The sequence below is a fragment of the Trichechus manatus genome, unplaced genomic scaffold (genome assembly GCF_000243295.1).
Source record: "Trichechus manatus latirostris isolate Lorelei unplaced genomic scaffold, TriManLat1.0 scaffold00001, whole genome shotgun sequence".
In the NCBI taxonomy this organism is placed as follows: domain Eukaryota; kingdom Metazoa; phylum Chordata; class Mammalia; order Sirenia; family Trichechidae; genus Trichechus; species Trichechus manatus.
Genome location: NW_004443937.1, coordinates 24,180,286 through 24,187,132, shown reverse-complemented (window position 1 = coordinate 24,187,132; position 6,847 = coordinate 24,180,286).

Here is a 6,847-nt window from a genome sequence, read left to right as displayed (position 1 = left end):
TTGATGGCTAATGGAAGAGGGAAGAGGTACTGGTACCTGGGATGGGTGGGTGCGTGAAGGATGGAGAGATGAGTTCAAGAAAGCATAAGGAGTGGGGATTGTTTCCTGCTCGGCTCCTTGGACCATTCTAGAGCTTGATGAAATGACAGATGCAGAAGCTGAGCAGCACCTCACCTGAAAGACCTGACAATCTGTCTCCGTCAAGATTACAGCCAAGTAACTTATATGGAGCAGTTTGACTCTGTACCATACGAGGTCGCCATGAGTCAAAATTGGCTTGATAGTAACCGTATGAATAGGGAATAGCCAGTCTGCTTTATGGTCTCTTGGCAAAGTTTGGCACATATAAGTGTAAGCGTCCCTATTCTCCTCTCCTCATGAACCCAGCCCTTCTCTGGCTCCTTGAACCTAATTGCTTCAGGAACACCAGGAATCAGTCCTTTGAGTAAGGATGTTGGTGTCTACACAATGGACCCCATTCAGCAGGGGCAGTGGTGGGGCCTCCAAAGTGCCTTCTCAGAGAGTAGACAGCAACAGGTGGATAGAGTGGGAACACAATGGACTCTAGAGTTAGATTTGAATCCTACCACTGGAAGCTATGAAACTTTGGTCTCACTTCTTAACTTTTGTGAGACCCAGCCTCACGATCTGTAAAATGAAGATAATAATGCCTAGTACTGTGAAGAATAAAATGGTATGCAGGAAGCACATGGCAGTATTTCTGGTACATAAAAGAGACTCAATAAAATTTAAGTGTAATGACAGTGAGAAATTCCAAGCTGCAGTGCCAGATGGTACTGAAGCGTCCTTCAGACTTTTGAAGGTGGCCTTTGGAGACATCCTAAAGCAACTCATTTCTTTTTCCATCTAGTAATTTGGAAATCGGTTAAAAAACAAGTTCTGTACCTTAATCCCAATTTTAATAGGTATCTCTTGGGCTGTCCTTTAGACACAGAGCCACCTGCTGTCTTTGCTCTCTCCTCATTCTCCTCACTCCCATTAATACTCCTCTCTAGTTTGACATGGGGATTTAATGAAAAGATGAGAGTTTCCTTTGCAGACATGAGAATTGTGTTGTTCCAACAAAAGCTAGCAGAATAGTCATTGGATGTGTTGACAGCATTTTTATCACCTAGACGTTTGCTAAAAGACTTGAACATGTCTAGCTTTTAATTGCTTTGCCCACCCACACAGAAGCTGTTTGGGGCATTAATCTGGGCTGTTTAGTGCTTTTTGATTGCAACTCTACTAATGTAAACAGCACCATAGTTCTTGGGTAAGATAAGAAGGGGAGACTTTAAACTTCTTGTTCTTCTCTGATAGGAATTTCTCAGGAATTTCTCAGGAATCTATCACCAAACAGAACATCCATTATATAATTACGATGAGTATTGTTGTAGGGAAGAAACATCATAAAGTTTAGTACAGCAGAAAAAAAGTCTTATTCAGCATATATTCAAAAAGGCAAAAGTGGGAAGCACACAAGCATGTTGCCAGAGCTGATGTCTGCCTGACTCATCAGTATACATTAACATCACAAAATGAATAAAATCATTGAAAGCTTCACCTTTTCACCAATTGGTTAAAAACTGCTAGATCAGTGTGATTCTACATTTTGAATCATCTTTCCTAATAATCATTGGTACAGGTTACAGTCAGGAGAGTATTCACTGGTCCAACAAACTTCCTGTTCCCTAAATGCTAATAGAAAAAGATAAGAGTGGAAAAAGTCTTTTGTGTTCTGTTTGATTGGCTTCTGTGAAAGGTTCCCTAAAAGATAAGTTCTTCCCTAAAAGGTAATTTCCAAGAGTATCCTAGCTATTGTCTTTATCTCAGGGCCCAGTTAATGTGTCCTTCTAAGTCCATTCTCTATGAGTGTGAGCATGTCAGTCACCTTCTGTATGCTCAAGGACAGGGAGTAATGTTTCCAATATTATTTCCAAAATCAGTATACAAAAATCACAAAGAAGAATTCAAACTACCAAGATGAGGTCAGGGATAAAAGAGGAAGGGAGAAAATGATAAGGGATAGAACTGACGGGGAGAAAAAATAGTTATTTAATGGGATAAATGCCAATATCATCATCCATAAGAGTGGTGTTGAAGGGGGCAGGTATGTATATTGTACATCTCCTATGTATCAGCCACTGTATCAGAGAGCACTGAAATCAAGAAGACTCAGTCAGAGCTGGTACCATCCACTCAGGAGGCTGAAAGAGCGACCATTTGCAGCCACTTTGGCAACTCTTGTAGGGGCAGGAAAAGTCAAATGCTCTTTGGAACCAGGGGTATGGCAGCCAACGTACAATGGCAGACTTTCTTCATATTGAGACTAGACTTGCCTCTGGCGGAATCAAGGCCAATGCTTGCCTTAGTGAGGTTGCTTACTTCTTGGATAGCTATTGGGAAAACAGCTGTAGCTTTCATGCGTGGGGAGATTGGAATGGAATTAGAGTCTCCATCATCATCTTTGCTAAAGGGGCCAGAGAGTATCAATTTGTTTCCAGCTAAAGCCTGAGGTACTCACATTTACAAAACACAAGAGACTGAAGGAGGCAAACCCTTCTCCGCTTTGACGTGCAGTCAGTGGCAGCATCAAGGGAGAGGGGCCATGACCAGATGTGATCACCACCAGCCCAGCCCAGCCCAAATAGAGCTCCTAACCCCACACTTGCAAAACAAGAACGTGGCCTCACTTCCATTCCCTTAACTTCATAGAGACTGCTACCTTCAAATTGCCTCCTACATAGAAATTCTGGAACCCAGTGAAGAGAAATGAAATTAGTTATGGGGAATGGTGGGCCTTTGGATGTAGATTTAAAAGAAGGACTTGGAGGGATGAAGGGGAAGAGGGATTGAGGGAACAGAAGTGGAAAGAGTGTCAGAATCCCAAATAGGAAACTTTCCTTTCTTGAATTTTTTTAGGATCTTGTACACTCAGAACTAAGCTGATCATATTCCATTTTAAAAAAAAGTTGCCATCGACTCGATTCTGACTCGACAGCCGTATGCGTTGTAGAGTAGAACTGCACTCCATAGGGCTTTCAAAGCTGCGAACTTTTAGAAGCAAATCTCCTGGCCCTTCTTTTGAGGTACCTCAGTGGGGGTGGGGTGGGGGTTCAAAATGTCAACTTACCGCTTAGTAGTCAAGCACTTAGCTGTTTGTGCCACCCAGGGACTCCTATATTCAATATATGTTAACTGTAATAATGGATCCACGCAAGCCCTCTCTTTTGTTTTTGTTTTCTCTTAGCCCCATAAACAATTCCCTACATGTCCTGCAGCCCTAGTGGACAGGATAGGAGTATGTTGTGAGTCCTGCCAGATCTCTCTCCACCTTTAGTTTGTCCCTCTCTGCATTACCTCAGACCTACTTCTTCATGTATATGGAACTGGGCTGTTGGCTTATCTCCCAATTGTACCTCTACAGACAGAGGCCAACTCTTTCTCTCTGTCCAGTGCCATAACCCCCTACAAGGTATCTGATTGGCCCAGGGTCATTGTTGATGGTCCATGCTGTTGATGGTCCTTTGTTGTGATACATGCTGATTTCTGTTATTTCTGCCAGATTATTGAGTCATGGTCCAATATAGCAGCTCCCAATCAAACCACATAGTTAGACTGGGAGATGGGACATTTCCAGAAGAAGGGGGAGGGTGCTGCTCTGGGCAGACAAAACGATTGATGTCCAATTGGGGCGTTCCTAAATGTCATAGGTTCTTCACCACATCTTGAGAAGGACTTTTTGCTTTTATACTAATTAGATGTTGCAAACCCAGCAGTTGTTTTGATAGAAACCTGCATTAGTTTTTCACTTTCTCCATAAGAACCTTTCGTAACTCCGAGTCCTATCCTTCCTTTGTTCTTTGAGCTGCAATGAGGTGGGGCTCGTGACTATGATGACACTAATGATAACAACTAATCAATAAGAACTTACCATGCGTTACGAACCCTACTAAGTAGCTTCTATACGTTAACATTCATTTCATTTTCACAATAATCTCAAAACTTAGGTGTTATTAATATTGCCATTTTACAAATAAGGAAACCAATGCATAGAGAGACTAACTTGCTCCAGGTCATATAGTGTATGACAGATCTGGAGTTTGAACCCATGCCTGTCTGCTTCCAAAACCCATGTACTTCCGTCCCAAGCTGTGGTGAACACTAAAGACAAGGTATGAGCTGGAGGGTGAATGCGGAGAGAGCAGGAGCTCACTTCTTTTTATCTCTTATAGCATCAAACAAGCTTTGCACCTCGTAGGAACTTAAATGGAGTTATGTTTAAGTTTACCAAATTCGGTTGAATTATATCGCTCAGGGAAGTCTGTCTGGGTTCTTCCCTGGACCACGTATTTTTGCAAAGCAACAGTTTCAAGAGCTGCAGCGGCACTTACTTGAAGATTGTTGAATCAGTGGGGTGGGTGGCCTTTTCCAAGTTTGTTGCAAAACTTAGGTTTCGTGTGTACTTAGAGCAAAAGCAGGTAAATGTGGTACATGCGGATTCATGGTATTTCTGCTAGATTGTATTTCAATACCCATAATTTTCAGTTCTAAAGTGCTTTATATCTGCATTCTTGAGCTTCGTCACAGACTAATGACATTGTCTATCCATACTAAAATTGCCTGTTTTGAGAGGTTAATAAGTTTGTTCAGCCACTTGTCTTCTGCTGATTTGATAGACTTATTTTTAATTTTAGAAGTCTCTAGATGATCTCAGCTAAGAGTCCAATTGGACAGCAAATACAGTCTTGATGGAAATCCTGGTTCTAAGATTTAGTTGTTCTTTTCTTTTTTTTAAATGTACTTTAGATGAAGGTTTACAGACTAGTTTCTCCTTAAACAGTCAGTATACGTATTGTTTTACGACATTGGTTAACAACTGTACAACATGTCAACACTCTCCCTTCTTGACCTTGGAGGACCTTTTTTTTTGTTTTTTGGTGAAAATATACATAGAGGTTTAGTTATTTTTATATTATTGCTGAGACTCTGGTATGAAATGGAGAAATGAACAGAGATCTAGGAATAAGAAGTTTGGGAGAACAGGTGAAAACTGAACTCCACTTTCAACATTGTGAGAACAGGAAAAGGCACAGGGGGAGATGAAAGGTATCCTGGGATAAAGGCACAGTGATGCCTCACTAAGAAGCTGATGGGACAGTGAGACATCAGCCAGATGGTAGGAGTGGTGGAAATGGAACCTTCCAGGTTCCTATTTGTATAAGCAGGTGTGGGTTTCCTACTGTGGTTTCCTGTTGTGATGTGACCCGTACTTGTCAGAGGGTTGCAGCACTGGGGATGGTGCTTAGCTAGCTAGCCCCTAGAGCATGAATCTATTGTTTAGGCTGCTGAGGCCCCATTGCTCTTCATCCGGAACCTCATTCCACATTTCCCTTGGAAACTCATCTGTGTACTTTCTTAGTCCATTGGCTCGGGTGGGACTAATCCTGGGTTGCAAGTCTAGCTAACAAAAGCACTACCACACCCTGGTCACATAATTTACTCTGACATATGAACATGACCCAAGATGGGCAGTTGGACCTGAACCAGGTCAATCAGAAGGCCAGCCCCAGGCGTCTTGGCAGAATAATTGTGAAAGAGGTCTTCTTCTTCTGATTATATTGCTCAGCTGGTAGGATAAAGCTTTCAGCTGCTGTTAACCGTCTTTGCCATACAAAGAAGAGCGTTTGAGGCGCTGAATCTGTCATTTGAGTTTCTAGCTATGGGAGCCAGTAAAGTCCCCTCTCTGCTTAAGACGATGTATACTGTGTTTTCCTCACACCTGAAAAAGTCCCAATGTAGATGCCAACACCAGTCAATTGGTAAAGGCTGCCTGGAGCTCTGTGTTAAGGACTGTAAGGCTGCATCCTGGCTCAGTGGGAAAAATGCATTGATTGATTAGCAATGTCTGCCCTAGGCAAGGGATGGAGAAGTGAGAGCACATGGGCCTTATATTTGCCCTTCCTGTGTTTGAGCTTATGTAATTGCTACAGGGCTTTGTGGAATAACAATCAGTGGTGCATCTAATCTCACTTCAATCAACAGTAAAGCTAGAAGTTGAAGTTGTAATACGTGGTGATGGGGGATTACTGTTGGTGCAACCAGGCTATGGCCAATATAGTCAAAACAGGACCAAGACTGAGAATTGTGCACCTGGAGCAGCCATGAAGAGAGCCTTTTTCCATTTAGGGTCACTGCCCCTCAGAGTGGTTTATCATCCAGATCAAGGGTATGTGTATGAGAAACTTGGAATCCCTAACAACTGTGTGAATGACACTGGGGAGCCTGGCCATCAAAGATCCTTTAAGCAAAACTTTTAATTCTTCAATTCTGGCGATCTCATGTGCAGAAACCAGAGGCCAGCATGTTTGGTCTAGAGTCTAGGCCAGGTTATACTCCTCTAAGCCAGATGGGAAAAAAAGCTTTTTGGTGTAATTTATGAGTAAGTCTTAAACACAGACAAGTCAGTCTGGAGCTTTTTATCCATAGAGACCATTTAATACCTTCTCAGGTTCACTGGATCGTTTCCTTCTTTCTCTCCTTTGGTCCACAGCCCACCCATACTGGATCACCCCTCCACTTTCAACCTGGAAGAATCATTGCACCATGGAGCTTTCTGGGTGGCCACTGAGGGGCCGGATGACATAACGCAGAAGTGTGGGGAGATAGTGCCCATGAGGTGAACTCTGACCAATGGGGAACAAGTATGGGGAAGAGCCAAGCAGATAAAGCCACACTCCTTTCTCTCTTCCATGGACTATTGCAAAGCGCAACCCTTCCTCCCCCTTTGGCGAAGTCCCTTGTGCTAAGCAAACCTGCCTCCTAAGTTACCCTCTTTGTCTCT